This window comes from Mobula birostris, chromosome 12, assembly GCF_030028105.1.
Source record: "Mobula birostris isolate sMobBir1 chromosome 12, sMobBir1.hap1, whole genome shotgun sequence".
NCBI lineage: Eukaryota > Metazoa > Chordata > Chondrichthyes > Myliobatiformes > Myliobatidae > Mobula > Mobula birostris.
In genome coordinates, this window is record NC_092381.1 from 87,771,177 (window position 1) to 87,792,574 (window position 21,398).

Sequence of the window (21,398 nt, forward strand, 5' to 3'; positions counted from 1 at the left end):
ACATAAGAAATTCTGCAGATGCTGGAAATCCAAAGCAACATACATAAAATACTGGAGGAACTCAGCAGGTCAGGCAGCTTCAATGGAAATGAATAAACAATTGATGTTTTGGGCTGAGATCCTTCTTCAGGACTGGAAAGAAGAGGGAAGATGCCAGAATAAAATGTTGGGAGGCAGGAAACTGAAACTTGATTTGGATGATTAATGGACCATGTTTTCAAAGTTTTTAAAAAACTTAGAGGGGAGATAAAAAGGTGGGGGAGGAGGGAATTGCACTACTAATTTAGGCACAATATCACAACTGCATTCAGGGGAGACATAATGGAGGGCTCAGATAATGTGTCCATTTGGGTAGAACTCAGGAATAGGAAGGGTGCAATTACACTGATGGGATTGTACTACAGATCCCCTTATGGTCATGGGAACATAGAGGAACAGATATGAAATCAGATTAATGAAATGTGTGAAAATAATAGGCTTGTTGTCAACAACAGGAATTCTGCAGATTCTGGAAATTCAAGCAACACACATCAAAGTTGCTGGTGAACGCAGCAGGCCAGGCAGCATCTCTAGGAAGAGGTACAGTCAACGTTTCAGGCCGAGACCCTTCGTCAGGACTAACTGAAGGAAAAGTTAGTAAGAGATTTGAAAGTGGGAGGGGGAGGGGGAGATCCAAAATGATAGGAGAAGACAGGAGGGGGAGGGATGGAGCCAAGAGCTGGACAGTTGATTGGCAAAGGGGAAAAGGGGATATGAGAGGATCATGGGACAGGAGGCCCGGGAGAACGACAAGGCGGAGACACCAGAGGATGGGCAAGGGGTATAGTCAGAGGGACAGAGGGAGAAAAAGGAGAGTGAGAGAAAGAATGTGTGTATAAAAATAAATAATGGATGGGGCACGAGGGGGAGGTGGGGCATTAGCGGAAGTTAGAGAAGTCAATGTTCATGCCATCAGGTTGGAGGCTACCCAGACGGAATATAAGGTGTTGTTCCTCCAACCTGAGTGTGGCTTCATCTTTACAGTAGAGGAGGCCGTGGATAGACATGTCAGAATGGGAATGGGATGTGGAATTAAAATGTGTGGCCACTGGGAGATCCCGCTTTCTCTGGCGGACAGAGCGTAGGTGTTCAGCAAAATGATCTCCCAGTCTGCGTCAGGTCTAGCCAATATATAGAAGGCCACATCGGGAGCACCGGACGCAGTATATCACCCCAGCCGACTCACAGGTGAAGTGTTGCCTTACCTGGAAGGACTGTGTGGGGCCCCTGAATGGTGGTAAGGGAGGAAGTGTAAAGGCATGTGTAGCACTTGTTCCGCTTACAAGGATAAGTGCCAGAAGGGAGATCAGTGGGGAGGGATGTGGGGGACGAACGGACAAGGGAGTTGTGTAGGGAGCGATCCCTGCGAAAAGAAGTGGGGGGGGAGGGAAAGATGTGCTTAGTGGTGGGATCCTGTTGGAGGTGGCGGAAGTTACGGAGAATAATATGTTGGACCCGGAGGCTGGTGGGGTGGTAGGTGAGGACCAGGGGAACCCTATTGCTAGTGGGGTGGCGGGAGGATGGAGTGAGAGCAGATGTGCGTGAAATGGGGAAGATGCGTTTGAGAGCAGAGTTGATGGTGGAGGAAGGGAAGCCCCTCTCTTTAAAAAAGGAGGACATCTCCCTCGTCCTGGAATGAAAAGCCTCATCCTGAGAGCAGATGCAGCGGAGACGGAGGAATTGCGAGAAGGGGATAGCATTTTTGCAAGAGACAGGGTGAGAAGAGGAATAGTCCAGATAGCTGTGAGAGTCAGTAGGCTTATAGCAGACATCAGTGGATAAGCTGTCTCCAGAGATAGAGACAGAAAGATCTAGAAAGGGGAGGGAGGTGTCGGAAATGGACCAGCTAAACTTGAGGGCAGGGTGAAAGTTGGAGGCAAAGTTAATGAAGTCAACAAGCTCAGCATGCATGCAGGAAGCAGCGCCAATGCAGTTGTCGATGTAGCAAAGGAAAAGTGGGGGACAGATACCAGAATAGGCACGGAACATAGATTGTTCCACAAAAGGCAGGCATAGCTACGACCCATACGGGTGCCCATAGCATCAGTATTATGTCAGTGGATAACAAAGAAGTAGTGTAGAAAAAGAATTCTACCTGGCTTCATGAAGCGAATGCAGAGAATCGAAAGGAATATCACACATAATCAGACCACTTGACAAGAACGTTAGACAGGTAAGCACTTGTGTTTTACAGAGCTAATGACACATGCTGAGAGTTATAAAAATATCGGTGGGATTTCCTGGAAGCAGAAGAAGGCAGATTATCAGAGTTACAGCATTAGTTATCAGGGATGAACAACAACTGCAGAGCACAGAAGTGTTGAGAGAGAGAGAGAGAGAGAGAGAGAGAGAGAGAGAGAGAGAGAGAACCTGTTTACTTTGGAGTTTAGATGACAGAACGTGATCTTTCCGAAGCATATAAGTAAGGGGAAGGATGGTGTGGATGTTGAGATGTCTCCTTTGGACAGATAGTCTCACATAAGTAAGGACAGTGTTGTTGTTGTTGTTGTTCGTCCTTCATAGTCGAAGATGACCATGGCTTCAAAGTCAAATGGGAGATTGGTGGCTGTGGGTCCGGAGGTGACTGATGAGGCCAATCCAGGCCCTGAAGGCTCGCCCACATGTGGGACACAAGTGGGTGGGTGCTATCGTGGCAGTGGATGCTGCTCGGGCCTTGCGCACAGCACGCTTTCGTTACGCCTCGATGATGCGCCTGACTTCAGCTGCACGGGCTCCCGTGGTGATCTTGCTGCGTCAAGCTGGACGGTCGAGGGCAAGCGTCTCCCACGTGTTGATGTCAACACCCAGGCCTTTGAGGGACGCTTTGAGGCAGTCTTTGTAACGTTTCTTCTGCCCCCCGACTGATCGCTTGCCCTGACACAGTTCTCCGCACAGCAGCTGCTTAGGCAATCGGCTGTCTGGCATTCTGACCACATGTCCAGCCCACCTGGCTTGGGCTTTCAGCAGGAGGGTGTAGACGCTGCAGAGCCCAGCTCGTTCCAGGATTTCCGTGTCGGGGACTTTGTCCTGCCACCTGATGTGGAGGAGTCTGCGGAAACAGCTCAGGTGAAAGTGGTTGAGCTGTTTGGCGTGTCTGCTGTAGACAGTCCAGGTCTCGCTGGCGTAAAGGAGGGTGGTAAGGACCACTGCACAGTAGACCTTCAGCTTGGTGGTAAGGCTGAGTCCTCTCCGCTCCCAGACGTTCTCACGGAGTCTCCCAAAGGCGGCGCTGGCTTTGGCAATCCTGATTGTTGACCTCAGCGTCTATTTTCACTGCGCGAGAGAGTATGCTGCCCAGGTAGGTGAAGGATAGTGTAGTCAATAAAACAAAGGTACATTGGGAACTTCCTTTCAGAGTGGTGAACTTCTGGAATTCTAGATCACTGAGGGGATTTAAAAAGGAAATTGACCTCTTTGAAAAATCGTGGAACTGAGGACAATGGAGAGCTGGAATAAAAGAAAAGTATGCTGCTCTACAGCTGATATCTTTTCGCTCGGGCTAATTAGTTCAGCAGAAAATCATCGGCCAAAGGCCCTGCTCCTGTGCTGGAATGTTCAATCTTCTATGTTTTTATCTGAGGCAGATCAGCCATGATCTTAATCAGAAAGGCAAGGTCAGGTTCAGTGCCAGGACCTAATGGAGTGCCGTATAAGGTGTTCAAGAAGTGTGAAGAGCTGAGGAAATACTTGTGGGGATTGTTAAAGGTGGTGTGGAGACAAGGTGTTGTTCCTTTGTCATGAAGTGAGGCTGAAGGAGAATACATCCCGAAGGAAGAGAATTCTACGACATTGAATCAGTTCTGACCCATTTCACTCCTGAATGTAGAGGGGAAGATTATGTTTGGCATTCTAGCAGAAAGAATATCTTCATTTGTGATAGAGAATGGATTGGTAAATACATCTGTGCAGAAGGCAGGAATACCAGGCTTCCCGGGATGCCTTGAACATTCTAGTATGATATGGCATACCATCCAGGAGTCGGAAAGGTTGAGAAGAAATCTGACTGTAGTTTGGCTTGATCTTGCAAATGCGTATGGTTCTGCTCCCCATGCCCTGATTGAGTTTGCGATGGAGTTCCTATGGATTCCTGCTAAGGTGAGGAACTTTGTTATGCAGTATACAACAATTTCCGGATGAGGTTTTCCACTCAGTAGTTTACAACCAGGTGGCAGAGCTTGGATGTTGGAATCCCAATGGGATGTGCGATTTCACCCATCTCTTTTGTGTTAGCCATGGAGGACATTGTGAGGGCTGCAGAATCAGTGGGACCAGGTGTTGCACTTGATGGTGGAGGGGAGTTACCACCAATACGAGCGTTCATGGATGATCTCACCCTTTTAGGTCCTAGCACGGAGGCAGTGGAAAATGTACTATCGACACTTGAGGTGCTAATGGATTGGGGAAGAATGAAGTTCAAGTTCAAGAAGTCAAGGAGCCTTGTTCTTAGGAGAGGAAAGCTGGTTGACTTTCATTTCACCCTTTGTGGAGAGGAGATTCCATCCATTCAGGACCAACCAGCTAAGAGCCCTAGGCGATGTTACACAGAGGAGCTGAGAGACACCAAGAGTGTTAAAGAGACAGGAGAACAGATCAGCAGAGGTCTGATGTCTGTTGACAAGTGTGGCTTGCCTGGCAATAGACAATAGACAATAAACAATAGGTGCAGGAGTAGGCCATTCGGCCCTTCGAGCCAGCACTGCCATTCACTGTGATCGTGGCTGATCATCCGCAATCAGTATCCAGTTCCTGCCTTATCCCCATAACCTTTGATTCTGCTATTTTTAAGAGCTCTAGCCATCTCTTTCTTGAAAGCATCCAGAGACTTGGCCTCCACTGCCTTCTGGGGCAGAGCATTCCACTTATCCACCACTCTGGGTGAAAAAGTTTTTCCTTAGCTCCGTTCTAAATGGCCTACCCCTTATTCTTAAACTGTGGCCTCTGGTTCTGGACTCACCCATCAGTGGGAACATGCTTCCTGCCTCCAGCGTGTCCAATCCCTTAATAATCTTATATGTTTCAATAAGATCCCCTCTCAGCCTTCTAAATTCCAGAGTATACAAGCCCAGTCGCTCCAATCTTTCAACATATGACAGTCCCACCATTCTGGGAATTAACCTCGTGAACCTACGCTGCACTCCCTCAATAGCAAAAATGTCCTTCCTCAAATTTGGAGACCAAAACTGCACACAGTACTCCAGGTGTGGTCTCATGCTGTACAGCTGCAGAAGGACCTCTTTGCTCCTATACTCAATTCCCCTTGTTATGAAGGCCAACATGCCATTAGCTTTCTTCACAGCCTGCTGTACCTGCATGCTTGCTTTCAGTGACTGATGTACAAGAACACCTAGATCTCGTTGTACTTCTCCTTTTCCTAACTTGACACCATTTAGATAATAATCTGCCTTCCTGTTCTTACCACCAAAGTGGATAGCCTCACATTTATCCACATTAAACTGCATCTGCCTTGCATCCGCCCACTCACCCAACCTGTCCAAGTCACCTTGCATTCTCATAACATCCTCCTCACATTTCACACTGCCACCCAGCTTTGTGTCATCTGTAAATTTGCTAATGTTACTTTTAATCCCTTCACCTAAATCATTAATGTATATTGTAAACAGCTGCGATCCCAGCACTGAACCCTGTGGTACCCCACTGGTCACTGCCTGCCATTCCAAAAGGGACCCGTTAAGCGCTACTCTTTGTTTCCTGTCAGCCAGCCAATTTTCAATCCATGTCGGTACTCTGCCCCTAATAACATGTGCCCTAATTTTGCCCACTAATCTCCTATGTGGGACTTTATCAAAGGCTTTCTGAAAGTCCAGGTACACTACATCCACTGACTCTCCCTTGTCCATTTTCATAGTTACATCCTCAAAAAATTCCAGAAGATTAGTCAAGCACGATTTCCCTTTTGTAAATCCATGCTGATTCAGACCAGTCCTGTTACTGTTATCCAAATGTGTTGTAATTTCATCTTTTATAATTGACTCCAGCATCTTTCCCACCATCGACATCAGGCTAACCGGTCTATAATTCCCTGTTTTCTCTCTCCCTCCTTTCTTGAAGAGAGGGACAACATTAGCCACCCTCCAATCCACAGGAACTGATCCTGAATCTATAGAACGTTGGAAAATGATCACCGATGTGTCCACGATTTCTAAAGCCACCTCATTAAATACCCTGAGATGCAGACCATCAGGTCCCGGGGAATTATCAGCCTTCAGACCCAACAGCCTATCCGACACCATTTCCTGCTTAATATAAATTTTCTTCAGTTCATCCATTACCCTAGGTCCTTTGGCCACTATTATATCTGGGAGATTGTTTGAGTCTTCCCTCGTGAAGACAGGTCCAAAGTACCTGTTCAACTCATCTGCCATTTCCTTGTTCCCCGTAATAAATTCACCTGTTTCTGTCTTCAAGGGCCCTGTTTTGGTCTTAACTTTTTTTTCCTTTTCACATACCTAAAGAAGCTTTTACTATCCTCCTTTATATTCTTGGCTAATTTACCTTCGTACCTCATTTTTTTCTCCGTGTATTGCCTTTTTAGTTACCTTCTGTTGCTCTTTAAAAGTTTCCCAATCCTCAGGCTTCCCACTCGTCTTTGCTATGTTATACTTCTTCCCTTTTATTTTTATACTGTCCCTTGTCAGCCACAGCCTCCCCTTACTCCCATTAGGATCTTTCTTCCTCTTTGGAATGAACTGATCCTGCACCTTTTGCATTATTCCCAGAAACACTTGCCATTGTTGTTCCACTGTCATCCCTGCTAGGGTATTGTTCCATTGAACTTTGGCTAGCTCCTCCCTCATAGCTCCATAGTTCGCTTTGTTCAACTGTAATACTGACACTTCCGATTTTCCCTTCTCCCTCTCAATTTGTAGATTAAAACCTATCATATTATGGTCACTACCTCCTAATGGCTCCTTTACCTCGAGGTCCGTGATCAAATCTGGTTCATTGCACCCCACTAAATCTAGAATTGCCTACTCTCTGGTAGGCTCCAGTACAAGCTGTTCTAAGAATCCATCTCAGAATGACTTCACAAACTCCCTTTCTTGGGGTCCAGTACCAACCTGATTCTTCTATTCTACCTGCATATTGAAATCCTTCATAACAACTGCAGCATTGCCTTTGTGACATGCCAATTTTAACTCTTGATTCAACTTGCACCCTACATCCAGACTACTGTTTGGGGGCCTGTAGATAACTCCCTTTAGGGTCTTTCTACCCTTAGAATTTCTCAGTTCTATCCATACTGACTCTACGTCTCCTGATTCTATGTCCCCCCTTGGAAGGGACTGAATATCATTCCTCACCAACAGAGCCACCTCAACCCCTCTGCCCATCAGTCTGTGCTTTCAATAGTTGAAGTTGTGGTGCTTGCAGTACGGACTGATGCCACGGATAATGTGGCCACTAACTGTCTATGAAGTGGCAATGTCCCATGTTGAGGCAATGGAACGGAAGATCAACAAGTATGTGAAGAAGTGGCTTGGAGTACCGAGCAGCGTCACCAATGTTGCAACCCACAGTAGCCAGACAAAGCTTACCATCCCAGTGCAATCCCTTGTTGAAGAGATCAAGGTAGCCAAGGTAAGATCATTCTTGATGCTTTGAGACTCAAAAGACCCTGTCATTAAGAACACCCAGCCGGATGTGAGATCAGGCAGGAAGTGGTCAGCCCATGTAGCAGTTGATGAGGCAGAGTCTAGATTGAAGCACAAGGAGAAGGTTGGGTCTACCCAGCTAGGCTGCCGGGGACTTGGATGGACAACCCACAAGTGATGGTCATCTTCTACAGGTAAGGAGCGCCGTGAGCTTGTAACGCAAGAAATACGAGAGGTAGAAAAGGAGAAGAGGTTATCTAAAACAGCTGGCCTAGCCAAACAAGGGGCTTGGACTCGGTGGGAAAGTGTTGAACAATGACATCTATCTTGGAATGTTCTGTGGCAGATGGAACCGCTCCACATTTCTTTTCTATGCAGAGCAGCGTACGATCTGCTCCCAACACCTGCCAACCTCAGCACCCGGTATAAAGATAAGACAGACAGGTGTGCTGCTTGTGGCGAGAAGGGAACACTTCAACATATTTTGAGTGCATGCAGAGCCAATCTTTCCAGCTGCATGTACACTTGGAGACATAACAACGTTCTCAAAGTTGTAACAGAAGCGGTTGAGCTGAGAGTACTGCAGCACAACTTATCTCATGCCCCATGCTGCACAGAACATCGCATATCATTTGTGAAAGAAGGCTCCAAGTCAAGGGTGTACAACGCAGGCTCATGATCAAGTATACTTTCTTCAGACAATGATCAGTGTGTCAAAGCCGACTTGGATGGGAAAGGCAGTTTCCCGGTGCAAATAGCTTTCACAACATTGTGTCCAGATATAATCGTATGGTCTGACACCAGCAGAGAAGTGATTATTGGTGAACTCACAGTCCCCTGGGAAGACAATATTGATGAAGCCCATGAGCACAAGTTAACCAAGTATGCAGAATTAAGATCAGAGTGCAGAGACCGAGGGTGGAAGGTCTCATGCCATCCATTCGAAGTAGGCTGCCGTGGGTTTATTGCGTTCACTTTCCAGAAGTGGCAGCATGACCTTGGCTTCACTAGAAGAGAGATCAAGTCACCCAGCAGGGCAGCAAAGACAGGATCAGCATGGGTGTGGACCAAGTCTGTCCAAAGGGGCAGATAGTCAGACAGTGTATCTGTATTTTGCAAACCCTTCAGTAGTTGCATAGACATCTGAAGAATAGGCTATCTGTTGGATGGAAGCGACCAACAACTCTGATAGAGGCAGATGCCAAGTTTTTAAGCTCACCAGTGGGAGGCGGTGCTTTAGCACTGCTGGCCCACCACCTTGAGGGAGTCTTGTTCATAAGCGGGCCGAAACTCCTGAAGACAGGTGGCAAATCAACTGATGATCCCACTGGTGATAGCACAGGACAGTTAACATCTTAGTCCACATGTATTTTCAATTCTTAATTCTTAATAGAGGGATTTAGTAGTCTATTACTGTTCCTATTTTCTTGTCCTGTTCTTGTATCCTTGGGCAGTAATTTACTACCTTTAATCTCACCTGAACATTATTGTTTCTGAAAACAAGCCCCTCAGGAAGTTCAGGCTTCCTCCTGTGCTTTATAGGGGCACCAACTCATATGCATCTGTGCAGGCTTGGAGCTACAAAAACCTTTCAACACAGAGATGACAGAAGAACCAATCAAGTCATATTCAGACATCTAAATTACAGAATCCATTATCTGCCACCCTACTAATTGGAATTTGAATCACTACTGAAGTCACTTATTTCCAATGAGCTCATTTTATATTATTACACTCATGTGAAAGATTTACTACCGTGCTATCCAGAAAGCATAAAACAGCTTTAACATCGCACTTTGTATTATCTACATGCAGATTATCTACATAATCTAAATCAGTCCTAAAATGACAACTGGGCAACAGAGAATTAAACTGATAGCAGTTTTATGATGGGTTGGCACTTCCTCCATTTACTAGAGATTGAATTTGGAAGGCTTTGAATATGCAAACCAAGGAAGTTGTAAAAAAGTCAGAGCTGTATTGTATTGAGTTGTTCAAGTCAAAAGCCTGCAGAGTGCATTGGGTTTATTGCTGAGTCAACTCTGTCCAGCCATTTAATTAGTGAGGACTGCTTACTAGTTTAAAAAATAGGGCATAAGTTGGACCACAAAATTGAATTAACAGTATATCTTGAAATCCTCAGACAGTGACAATCCTTTCCCTCAATCATGCCCAGAGTTTACCTTAGACATAGGAAGCTGGGCATGATTGGAAGGCTGCTTCAAGGAAATGTTCAGACATGCAGGGGTTAAACCAGGAGATGGATTGCACACCGGGACTGCAAAAGCATTGTGACTCACTAATTCAATCATTTCAGGCAAGGGTAGGCAGTGGATGCAGAGGTCACCTTGCTCGCATATGCTTGAAGCATCAGAGTAATGAGGTTCATTTCTTCGTTCCTCGACACAGCGCTCACTTTTCCCTCTGCATCATTGTCAGCTGTGGTGAGGTCATGTCTTTGCCATGTTAGGAAATGACAGGCATCCAGGGACAAAGGGTGGCAGTTAAAAATGGTCCCACCAAATGTGCAAACACTCATTACATTGCAAAAGTTTAAATCACCTAGCATCAAAAAGGACAAACTCTTCAGAGTGTAGGCTTCAGTAAGTACTGGCATTACATGCTCTTTACCTGGCACTTTCCCACTGATAACATTAAAATTCAATTCATGGGATCTCAGGTTTAGTGTAAAAGAGGATAAACTAGTATTGTTGTGCAATTGACTCAGCATGGTTTTGACAGAGGCTCGCAAACAATATGTTGGAGCTCAGCAGACCAGGCAGCATCTATGGAGAGGGAAAAACGGACAATGTTTCGGGCGAGACCCTTTTTTAGGACTGGAAAGTATTGTGTATTTAATATCAGTAAAATCTGAGTAATGTTGTAAGTATATTGTTTGATTAAGCATTCTTTGTTATTTACATAATACATGCAGTTTATCAGTAAAAGTGTGTAAATGGCACACAACATCATGCTGCCACGTGATAAGTGTGCACCTTGCTTAAAGTAAAAACTAACTTAGACTTGCCCTTTAGACTCTGAGTCTTTTCCTTTAAATTAAGTTTATGTTTTGGAGTTGTGAAACATAACAATGGCGACGAGGTACTTTTTAAGCAAACCTGAGACAATTACCTACCTGTTGAAAGGTAGCGCAACGTTCGAGTGAAAGAAAGCACAGCACATTTTCTTCACAAAAGAAGAGACAAGTAAACATAAAGGCAGAAAATGGAAGAACTTACAGGTTTATAAACAGTGGGTATCGGGTGATAATAATCATGAAAAAAGAGCAGAAATAGTTGGCTACATTGGAAGGACTGATGCATTTGATTATACAAAAGATAAATTTACCAGCTCTGACCAAACTATCCAAAATGAGATTTGCTAATATTGTGAAAGTAATACAAGAATATTTAGAACTGAAACCGTTGCTGATTGCAGAATATGTTAGATTTCATAAGACAAATCAAAAGGAAGGGGAGTCCATTTCAGCATATGTGGCTGAATGAATTGAAGAAGTTGTCTGAGCATTGTCAGTTCTATAACAGGAGACAAGCAACATAACTTACACCAGAAATGAATGGCAAATTAATTAAAATGGAATTGGACACTGGCTCAGCAGTTTCAGTCATTCCAACGAAATGAGTTTGAAAGGCATTTCAAAGATACTGAACTAAAACCTGCAGATCTCCAGTTAAGAACTTATACTGGAGAAAAGATAACTCCTGTGGGAATGACATTCATAACAGTAAAATACAAGCTATATGGGGCTTGTATGTGGTAAAACCATGAGGACCAGTGTTATGGAGTCATGATTGACTGAGACAATGACGACTTGATTGGCGATCCATTCACCATCCCCTGCAATAAAGTCAGTTGAAAGCAAATTAAGAAAGGTGCTGGATGTTACCCCAACTGTCTCTATGCTGAAGCCATGAATTGTTGCCCAACAGAAGGCAAACAGGTGTTGCTGCCAACCTTTGTGCCCTTGGTTGGAAAACAATTTGGACCTAATTTGACCATGCTGCTCAAAGGAATCATGAAAGTGATGTAAGCAGTCGTGCATCTACAAACCTTTTTGTTGGCAACATATCTGAGAAAGCTTCTGATATGTTCATCAGGTATACTTGCGGAATGTGGCTTGAATTTAAGCTGGATGAGAGGTGACGGAGCTTCAGAAAAGTAGGAAATATTTGGCTTTTGTGAGTATAAGGAACCAGAATCTACTCTGCTTGCATTAAGGATATTGCATGAACTTCAAGTGGGAGACAAAAAGCTTCTTGTAAAAGCAGATGCAAAGACCAAAGCCCAGATGGGTGAATGGAAGGTCAAAAAGAAAGGAGTCAATAGAGATATGAAAACAGAGAATTCATCAGATGATATTGTGGATGTGGAGACCAAGAGGAGAGACCAGATTGTAAAGGGAGCAATAGAAAGATTTATAAGAGAATACTCCAATGAACTAAATGCACCTTCCCAAGACAAGTTGCACATTCTAGAAAGAAGAAAAAGGAAAAGAAAAAGGAGAATGCCGTAACTGTGCTGCAAATAGAAAAGGACAAATTTGACCTAATTTCTTGAGAAATTAGCAAATTCAGGGATACTCACAAGAAACTAGAAGAGGAGGGAAGGAGAGAAAAAGAAAGACAAGTCGAAAAGGAGAAAAGAGATAGAAAGATTGTAAGTGAGAAAGAGAAAGTTGTGAAAGAGGGGTAAGTGAGAAAGTAAAAGAAAGGGATCGGGAGCGAGATAAAGATTGCAAAAAAAGTCGTGACGGTGGGGGGGTTGGGCGGAGAAGCAAATATCGAAGCAGATCCACAGAGAAAAGGAGATGTCCAGAGCTGTCAGAGACACTTTCTGCATCCTCAGAGTCAATTCCTACAACAACCATGGAGGAGGCCTCAGAACCTGAGATTGTTTCACAGCCTCAACTCTCAGCTGTTAAGCAGAGTGATCCTCCTTGTCAGGAAAGACATTATTACACAAGGGTAAAAAGAAAGCACAACAATTAAATATTTAGGCCTGAATGGGACAAGTTAAAATTTACTATATATTGTGGATGTCTGTATAGTTGTTGTATTAAATAGTATAGTGTGTGTATATAGTTGAGATGTACTCTGTATTGTGTTGGAGTTTATAGCTAAGTAGGAAGGAGTGTTGTGTATTTAATATTTCAGTAATGTTTGAGTAATATTGTAAATATATTGTTTAATTACACATTCTTTGTTATTTACATACTGCATTGTGGGTACCTGTAAAAGTATGTAAATAGTGGATATTATCACACCATCACATAATATGCGTGTGCCTTGCTTAAAGGAAAACCTAAGTTAGACTCTCATTTTGGCCTCTTCATCTCTTCCTTTGCATTAGTTTTATGTTTTGGAATTACAAAACATAACAGAAAGGAAGGGGGAAGAAGCCAGAATAAGAAGGAGAAGGGGAGGGGAAGGAGCATAAACAGGCAGCTGATAGGTGAAGACAGGTGAGTGGGATGGTGGGTGGGTAGGGGAGAGGGCAAAGGGAAATCGATGAAAGTGAAAGCGAACAGTACAGAGATTAAAAAAAAATGGAAGCTGGCACTGTAAATCTAAGAAGCAAAAGAAACTACTAGAAGCAAGTCCCAATGCTGGAAATGCAAAAGCTGGATTTGCAGGCTATCTGAAATTATTGAATTTAGTGCTGGATCTAGTGGTCTCAAACTAATGTGTTGTCAGGAGATAAAATGTCCTTTAAGTTTGCGTTCAGCCTAGCTGCAAAAGTATCATTAGGGGAAAACTGGTTGGAGCAGGAAATGGTCAGAGAATTAAAGTGTCAGGAGGCTGCAGCTTGAATGAGGTGCTCTGCAGAGAGACCACCCACTCTAAGCCTGTTTACCCTACGTAGAAGCGACAACATTGTGAGCAGTAAATGCATCAACCTTAATAGAAGGCACAAATAAATCACTATCTTATGATTAAATATTGTTCAAGGTTTGGAGATGATTAATATGAGAACTGCAGGTCCTTCCAAGACAGAAGAGGTAATTGACTCATGTAGGGATGAGTAGATAGTGAGGTGGTGCCTCCTTCTACCACATCCACAGGGCTCCTGTGTGCTCCTGATGCACAGAGCCTCAATACATTCTTGAATGAGCAGTCTTGGTCTAGGGATAATCTGCCAAGTCATTGAGGAACTGAACTCTTCATCCTTTGCCCTATCTCCTTAATAACGTAATACAATAAAAGAAACTCTTTCATATGTTACTAGGATCATCCTTCCTTCTATATCAGTTGTAAGACTGATGATAATAATAAGTACTTTATTGATCCTGAGTGGGAAATTATTTTGTGACAGTAGCAACATTTAAAAACACCCTTAGCATTAATAATAAATAATAATGATAAATATAATATTATTATTAACTAATAATAATGTACAGAATAATATATACCAATATTCAATAATGTGCAATAGTAATGTATGAAATAATAAAACTATTGTGCGAAGCTGTGTGTTTTCCTACCACACAGAGATGAGCTACTATATATGCTTATTGCAGTTGGTAGGAAAAAATTTCTGTAATAATCCATGTGACTGCGGAGCTGAAAGATCCTGTTCAAAAGGGTGCTCCACTACTTATTCAGTAGGTCATGGAGAGGATGTGCCTGGTTGTCCATAATGGATAACAATTTGTTTACTGACCTCCTCTCCACCACTAACTCAAAGGAGTTCGGGTAGTCTGGATCGTATCCAGGTGTGGAGGAATTAGGCAATATATGCTCCAGGCAATGTTTGGGAAAAGTAATTGAAGTGTAAAATGCACCAAAGCATTTTCATCCAAATATGCTTATTACTTCTGGAGTTGTTCAAGATGTCAAGCAAAAGCTGGCTTCCTTGGAGGTAACAACTTGTGATATAAGACTAAGAATTCTTCCAGCTATACTTGACACAACTGGTCATCGACAATTTCGATAGTTTCCTTGTTTTAATGGCAATGACGATAAATTATTTATTTCAGTTGAGAATGAGTTTCAATATTAAGAGCAAATTATTGCCACCAACATGATTCATCCTTTTTTTTATAGGAAACCTCTTTGGCTAATTTATTTCTACTTCAGTTTGGGGTTCTGAGGTGACTGATGAGGATAATGTGGGAACCCTCAGGTTATTCTCCAGAATGGGCAGGAGGTACTGGGCAGTTGGTTAGCTTCTGTGTTCCTTCCACTGTGTACACAGGCCTTCTGTGAGCTTCCAATGTAGGACTTTGAGATTACCTGTATCATTCTTATTGCTCCTTCTCCACTTTGAAGAGCCATGCAGCAGAAATCCCCTGAGGAAGATGTTAATCTCTTCAAGGAAGCTTTGAGAACCCTCTTGATTTGTTTCATCTGTCCTCTCGGTAATCTCCATTCTGAGATGTCATACAAAAACGGAAGGCTGAAGGTAGAAGCCTGACGGAGTCACGGAGTCTTGAAGGAGACATGAGGACTAGGGTCTCCGGGGTTGGAATGTCACAATGTGGTGCTGGGAACGGACCCAAATGCAAGACACAGACACTGAAGTACAAGGAACAGGACTTGATTAGAGTAGGGACATGACAGGATTCAGACCAGGATCAGGGACAAGAATGCAGAGTTGGGTTAGGGAAAGCAGGACCAGGACTAGAAACCATGGACTAGGAGACAAGGCTTGGACTCCGAGCCCGAGACCGGACAAGGACCCAGAACCTGGGTCTTGCCTCGGGCTCGGGCCTCAGAACCAGGCAAGGACATGACATGGCTTGAGGCTGGGGTCTTGGCTTGAGGCTGGGGTCTAGGGTCTTGAGGCTTGGCTTGAGGCTGGGGTCTTGGGTCTTGAGGCTTGGCTTGAGGCTGGGGTCTTGAGGCTTGGCTTGAGGCTGGGATCTAGGGTCTTGATGCTTGGCTTGAGGCTGGGGTCTAGGGTCTTGAGGCTTGGCTTGAGGCTGGGGTCTTGGGACGAGGCTTGGCTTGAGGCTGGGCTCTTGGGACGAGGCTTGGCTTGAGGCTGGGGTCTTGGGACGAGGCTTGGCTTGAGGCTGGGGTCTAGGGTCTTGAGGCTTAGCTTGAGGCTGGGGTCTTGGGACTTGAGACTTGGCTTGAGGCTGGGGTCTTGGGTCTTGAGGCTTGGCTAGAGGCTGATAACTCAGAGACTGGAGCTGAGAGACAGACTGGGAACTGAACATCAACATAGAGCGGGGACTTATACTTTGACAAGCCAGGACTCATCAGAACATAGACATAGAGCCAGGACTTATCCTAAGACAAGCCGGGACTCAACTTCTCCACAGCAAGGTGGGACAGGTCCACCTGGTGGGTAATGGCAGGATGGCCAGACTTACCCAACAGAGGCAAAGACAAGACAAGTCTCCCTGCAGGGCAACAGCAAGACGGCCTGACTTACCCCACAGAGGCGAGGACAAGAAGAGATAAACACCAAAGAACAACAGACAGTTCCATCTCTGCTCCAGGGTAGCTCCAAGTCTCAGTTCAGCCAGCAACCTCAGCAGGCTACAGAAACAGTCAGATCCCTACCTAGCTCGGAGTGGCTAGCAGCCACTCAGCTGGTCCAGGAAACAGCCGTATCCATACCGCAATGACTACTCCTACAAGTGGCAAAAAGGCTCCATGAAGCAGTGGTCCTCCAACCAGGCCTGGAGATCACAAATGGTTTCATTAACAGGTTGCTCCAAGGGGAACTGACAAGACAAACCAGCAGCCCACACTGAATCCCAAGGCTACTTTTATTGCAAGCCCAAAGATGGAAATCAGGTGCCAATGATTAACTCAAACAAGGGACAGCTGGAAGGCCCGGAGTCCTGAGTCCACAGACCGGACCATGACATGGAGGTCCATACGAGTCTGGAAGTTGAGGCCCGAAGTGCAAGCCCATGATCAGCATCCTGGAGTGAAGTTGAAGGTGGAGGACCGATGTCAGCGAGTCTGAGAATCGGGGGCAAGGACTGAAGGCCCAGACTTGGGTTTGAGGCCTGTCTGTGTATGTGAGAGGATGGCTGGGTGGATGGGGCTTGTTTTGCTGTTATTGTCTTGTTTGGTTTTGTTTTGTTATTTGTGTTGTTTTGTGGAAAACTGTGGGAATGCTATGTTGGCACCAGAATGTGTGGACAACACTTGCTGGCTGCTCCCAGCACATCCTTCCGTGTGCTGGTTATTAGCACAAATGGCATATTTTGCTGTATGTTTTCATGTATATGTGATAAATAAATCTGAATCAGAATCTGAATATTAACAGATTATTAGTAACAGATACTGCATTCTCCTCACTAATACTTCTCATTTCTTCATTTGTGGATTAAACACACAATACTGGACTGAAACTAATACATTAAATACAGGCGACAATGCACAAATCAATGAGTTATAATGAAAAAATGTATTTAAAGTGGTCCATAGGGCCCAGGTGACTAAGGAAAAGTTGTCTCGTTTTTATTTAGATATATCTCCATGTTGTGATAAATGTAATAATGGAGAAGCTTCACTCATTCATATGTTTTGGACATGTCCAAGTCTTGGAAAATATTGGAAAGAAGTATTTCAAACCTGTTCGATACTTTTATAAGTAAATTTCAAGCCTAATCTTTTGACTGCTTTATTTGGTATTGTTGGGGGAAAGGGTATTATTTTGGAGCCATCTGATTTGCACATTTTGGCTTTTATGTCTCTTATGGCCAGAAGGATGTTTTTGATGAAATGGAGAGATGTGGCCCCTCCTATTCATGCCCAATAGTTATGTGATGTGATGTCATGTTTAAATTTTGATAAGATTTGATGTTCAATCTTTGAATCTAATCAAGACTTTCAAACATTGTGGGGACCCTTTCTGAATTATCTTCAAAACCTTTGATTTGCTGTTAAAGCACAGATGATGACTAACAATCTTTTTTTCTTTTTTTCCTACTAATCAGCTTCGGTCTTGGTAGTGGGTTAGATTTTAAAATATAATAAAATTATTATTTTTCAATGTTACGAACTAATTGACTTGTACGAATATAGGGTAAGGAGTCTTTATATGTGATTTTGTTTAATGTATTGACATATATATTTTTTTCCTGTACTCTGTATTCTTATATATATACAGGAGGGGAGAAGAAGATGGCGGCGTGATGCAGCGCGCGTGGCCGCTCCAAAATGATACCGTATTTGTTAAATGGGGCCGTGCATAATCCTGATTTGATGGAGACAGACGTGAGAAGCACAGAGGAACACCTGGAGAAACTTCTGAAATGCCTGCTTCGCTGCCGTTGCTACTGTGCGATCGAGAACCTCCAGAAGGTAAGGCCCCAAATCCTCAGCTTTGCCTATTGCTTGTTGCTGGGGCCAGGGTCGAAGCGCTTGGCAGAGATGGTGCTCGGTGCTTGGTGTCGGAGGGCTGGTCGGAGGCTCGAAGTTTTCGGACAGACTCAAGAGTCGGCTGTGGTCGGGTGTTTCAAGGGTGTTGCATCGGCAAGTTTGCGGTGCTGGAGGTTCATAGCAGGGAAAGGTTTTTTTCTTCCTTCTACCGTCTGTGTGAGATGATGGGACTTCCGAGGGACTTTGAGACTTTTTTTTTACCGTGCCCATGGCCTGTTCTTTATCAAATTACGGTATTGCTTTGCACTGTTGTAACTATATGTTATAATTATGTAGTTTTTGTCAGTTTTTCAGTCTTGATTTGTCTTGTGTTTCTGTGATATCATTCTAGAGAAACATTGTATCATTTCTTAATGCATGCATTACTAAATGACAATAAAAGAGGACTGTGTGTCCTCATAATCTAATCTAATATATAAATTAACAAAAATATTGGAAGGAAAAAATGTATTCCAACTTCAAGAAATGCTTCACAAACACATCAGAGACGAAATAACTGATAGAATGACACCATGTCCCACCCCCTCTCCCCCAGCCAATGTCAAAGGAAGAACTTTACCTCAGTCACTGGGAGCTTTTACACCCATGCATCCCTAAATACTAAAACAATAAACCCACCAACACAACATTGATATAAGGAATCTCTCCGATCCCAATCCCTGACTGAAAGAGTCCATTAATCACGCAATGGTTGAAGCAAAGAACCCCTCCACTTGAGCTGATGAGAGAAATAGTCCCAACACTGCATCTGAGATGAAAGGAACTGCTCCAGTTCAGTCACTGGTGTATGAACCCCTACATCCTTTTAAAATTGGGATTGTTCTTCAAGTCTCTTTTTCTCAAGTGGCCAAAGACACTGAGGTGTCAGTCGATTTAACCACTGCTGTCCTCTTCACTAAGAAATAGCTCTAAGATACAGAAAATAGTTTTGTTTATATATCTTGGAACTTCATTGTAACATCCACAACTACTCCTGGAAATCTCTGGCCTATAACAGATCATAAGGATTTTTCAGATAGAATTGAGAACCTTGAAGACATATAACCAGAATATATGGAAGCTCTGCATATTGTGGAAGAAGCACATCACATCACAAACAACATGCCCCATTGCCCCATCTGTGGTGGAGTCTGTAGTTTCCACATTGGCTTTATTAGTCACCTTAGAAACAACAAAACCTGAGTGGAAACAGTGTTACGTTACTTCTGTTTAAACGTACCATGGGTTAACAGTAAAGAATCATGTTATGGAAGAATTAGAGAACTTTTATTTACAGTAATAAACAAGCATGTCTTAACCCAGCCACGTGATGGAACATTCTGGCAATCCCGCACATGCTCAGTGCTCTGTCCAGTCATGTAGTGGCACATCTTTGCAAGTGATATCACCACATCTTCCTTTCCTTAAAAAGAAAAACAATTAAAAACATTAATCAAAGCAAATACATAATTCAACAAGTCTCTATCAGTCTCTCTGAGGGTTTACGAACATGAGTAGACCTCCTAAGTGGTACACACAGATCTTGTGTTTCCTTGTTACTATTTACATGTTTTGTCTCGTCTGCATCCATTAACTGAATCTCTGAAGTTGGCTCTTCCTTGAGGTCTTTGCGATTTCTTCTTAACACTGCTTCTTCTTCTGTTCAGACCATGTATGATCTGGGTTGTACTTCTTCAAGTACTGTGGCTTTCTGTGTCCATGTGTTCATTTTGTCTTGTATTCTTACTTCATCTCCTTGGTGCAGTTCAGGTAATGGATGAGAACGTCTATCAAAGTATATTTTCTGCTCTGCTTTGCGTTCATCTTTCCACCTTTTCACTTATTCACTTTCCTCTGTTCTCAGAAGGCTCTTGTCCATTTGGCAGATTAGATCTCAAACGTCGTCCCGTCAAGAGCTGAGCAGGCGAAAATCCACATTCAAGTGGAGTACTTCGGTAGGCTGACAAGGCTTTATAAAAATCACTTCCACTATCTTTTGCTTTGTGCATCAGTTTCTTGACAATTCCTACCGATTTCTCAACTAATCCATTAGACTAAGGGAAAAGTAGACTAGATGTTGTATGAACAAAGCCCCATTCACGATCAAAGTGTTTCATGCATTCACTACTGATTTGTGGACTATTGTCTGTGAAAACTTCATCAGGTACACCATGTCTTGAAAAAAACGATTTCATGGATGTAATTACATTTTCTGCAATCGTTCTGCCCAGACAACACACTTCAGGATACAATGAATAGTAATCAGTTATTAATAGATAGCCTTTGTTGTTATTAATAAAAAGATCAACACCTACCTTCTGATAAGGTCTCTGAGAATTCAGGTGTGGATGCAGTGGTTCCTTAGGGTTGCTAGGTTGGTATTTAAGGTATATTTGACAAGAAGACACCAATCCTGCAATCGCTTGATTCACCCTGGGCCAAAACATCACTTCCCGTGCCCTTCTCTTATATTTTTCAATACCTAGGTGGCCTTCATGAATTTTACCAAGCATTTCTTTATGGAGACTTTTAGGTATAACAATTCTACTACCGTTGTAAAAAATCGCATCCATAACAGACAGTTCTGATCTGTGGTTCCAATAATCTTGTACTACTGAGGTACGGTGGTGCCTATTATCTGGCCATCCATCCAACACCACTTGTATTACCTGACTGAGAATTTTGTCCTTCTCTGTTTCCAGATGCAGCAGTTCCAACTTTTTGGGAGCATCAGGTACAGTTTCTATGACCATATCAATGAATACCTGAACATCAATAATGTTCCTGTGACTGTCTTTTGTTGTTGGATCCACAGCTCTGGAACGTGTCTCAGCCATGTGCATGAATTCCAGGTGTGTATATCTTTCAGTGCATATCTTTGCAATTTGATCATCATTCGCTGAATTCGCAAAGGACAGCCACTTAAAGGTTTGTTAAACAATGCAATCAACGGCTTATGATCGGTTTCAATATCAATAGATTGCCCTGACACAAACTGATGAAATCTCTCACAAGCAAACATAATGCTGAGCAATTCTTTTTCCATTTGGGCATACCTTGTTTCTGGATCAGATAATGAACGAGGTGCATATGCCACTGGTAGGCATTCCTGATCATGTTTCTGGAATAATACGGCCCCTAAGCCCAATTGAGATGCACCACATGAGATTTTGATGGGTCTCTCAGCATCATAAAATTTCAACACAGGTTCTTTTGTGAGTACTTTCTTGGGATTTTTCCATGCCTTCTCCTGTTCATGGTTCCAGCTTCATTCATTTCTCTTTTCTGTTAGCTGCCTCAATGGAGCAAGCTGTTCCGAGAGATTGGGTATTAATTTTCCCATATAGTTAACCATTCCCATAAACCTCTGAACATCCATTTCACATTGCGGTCTTGGCAT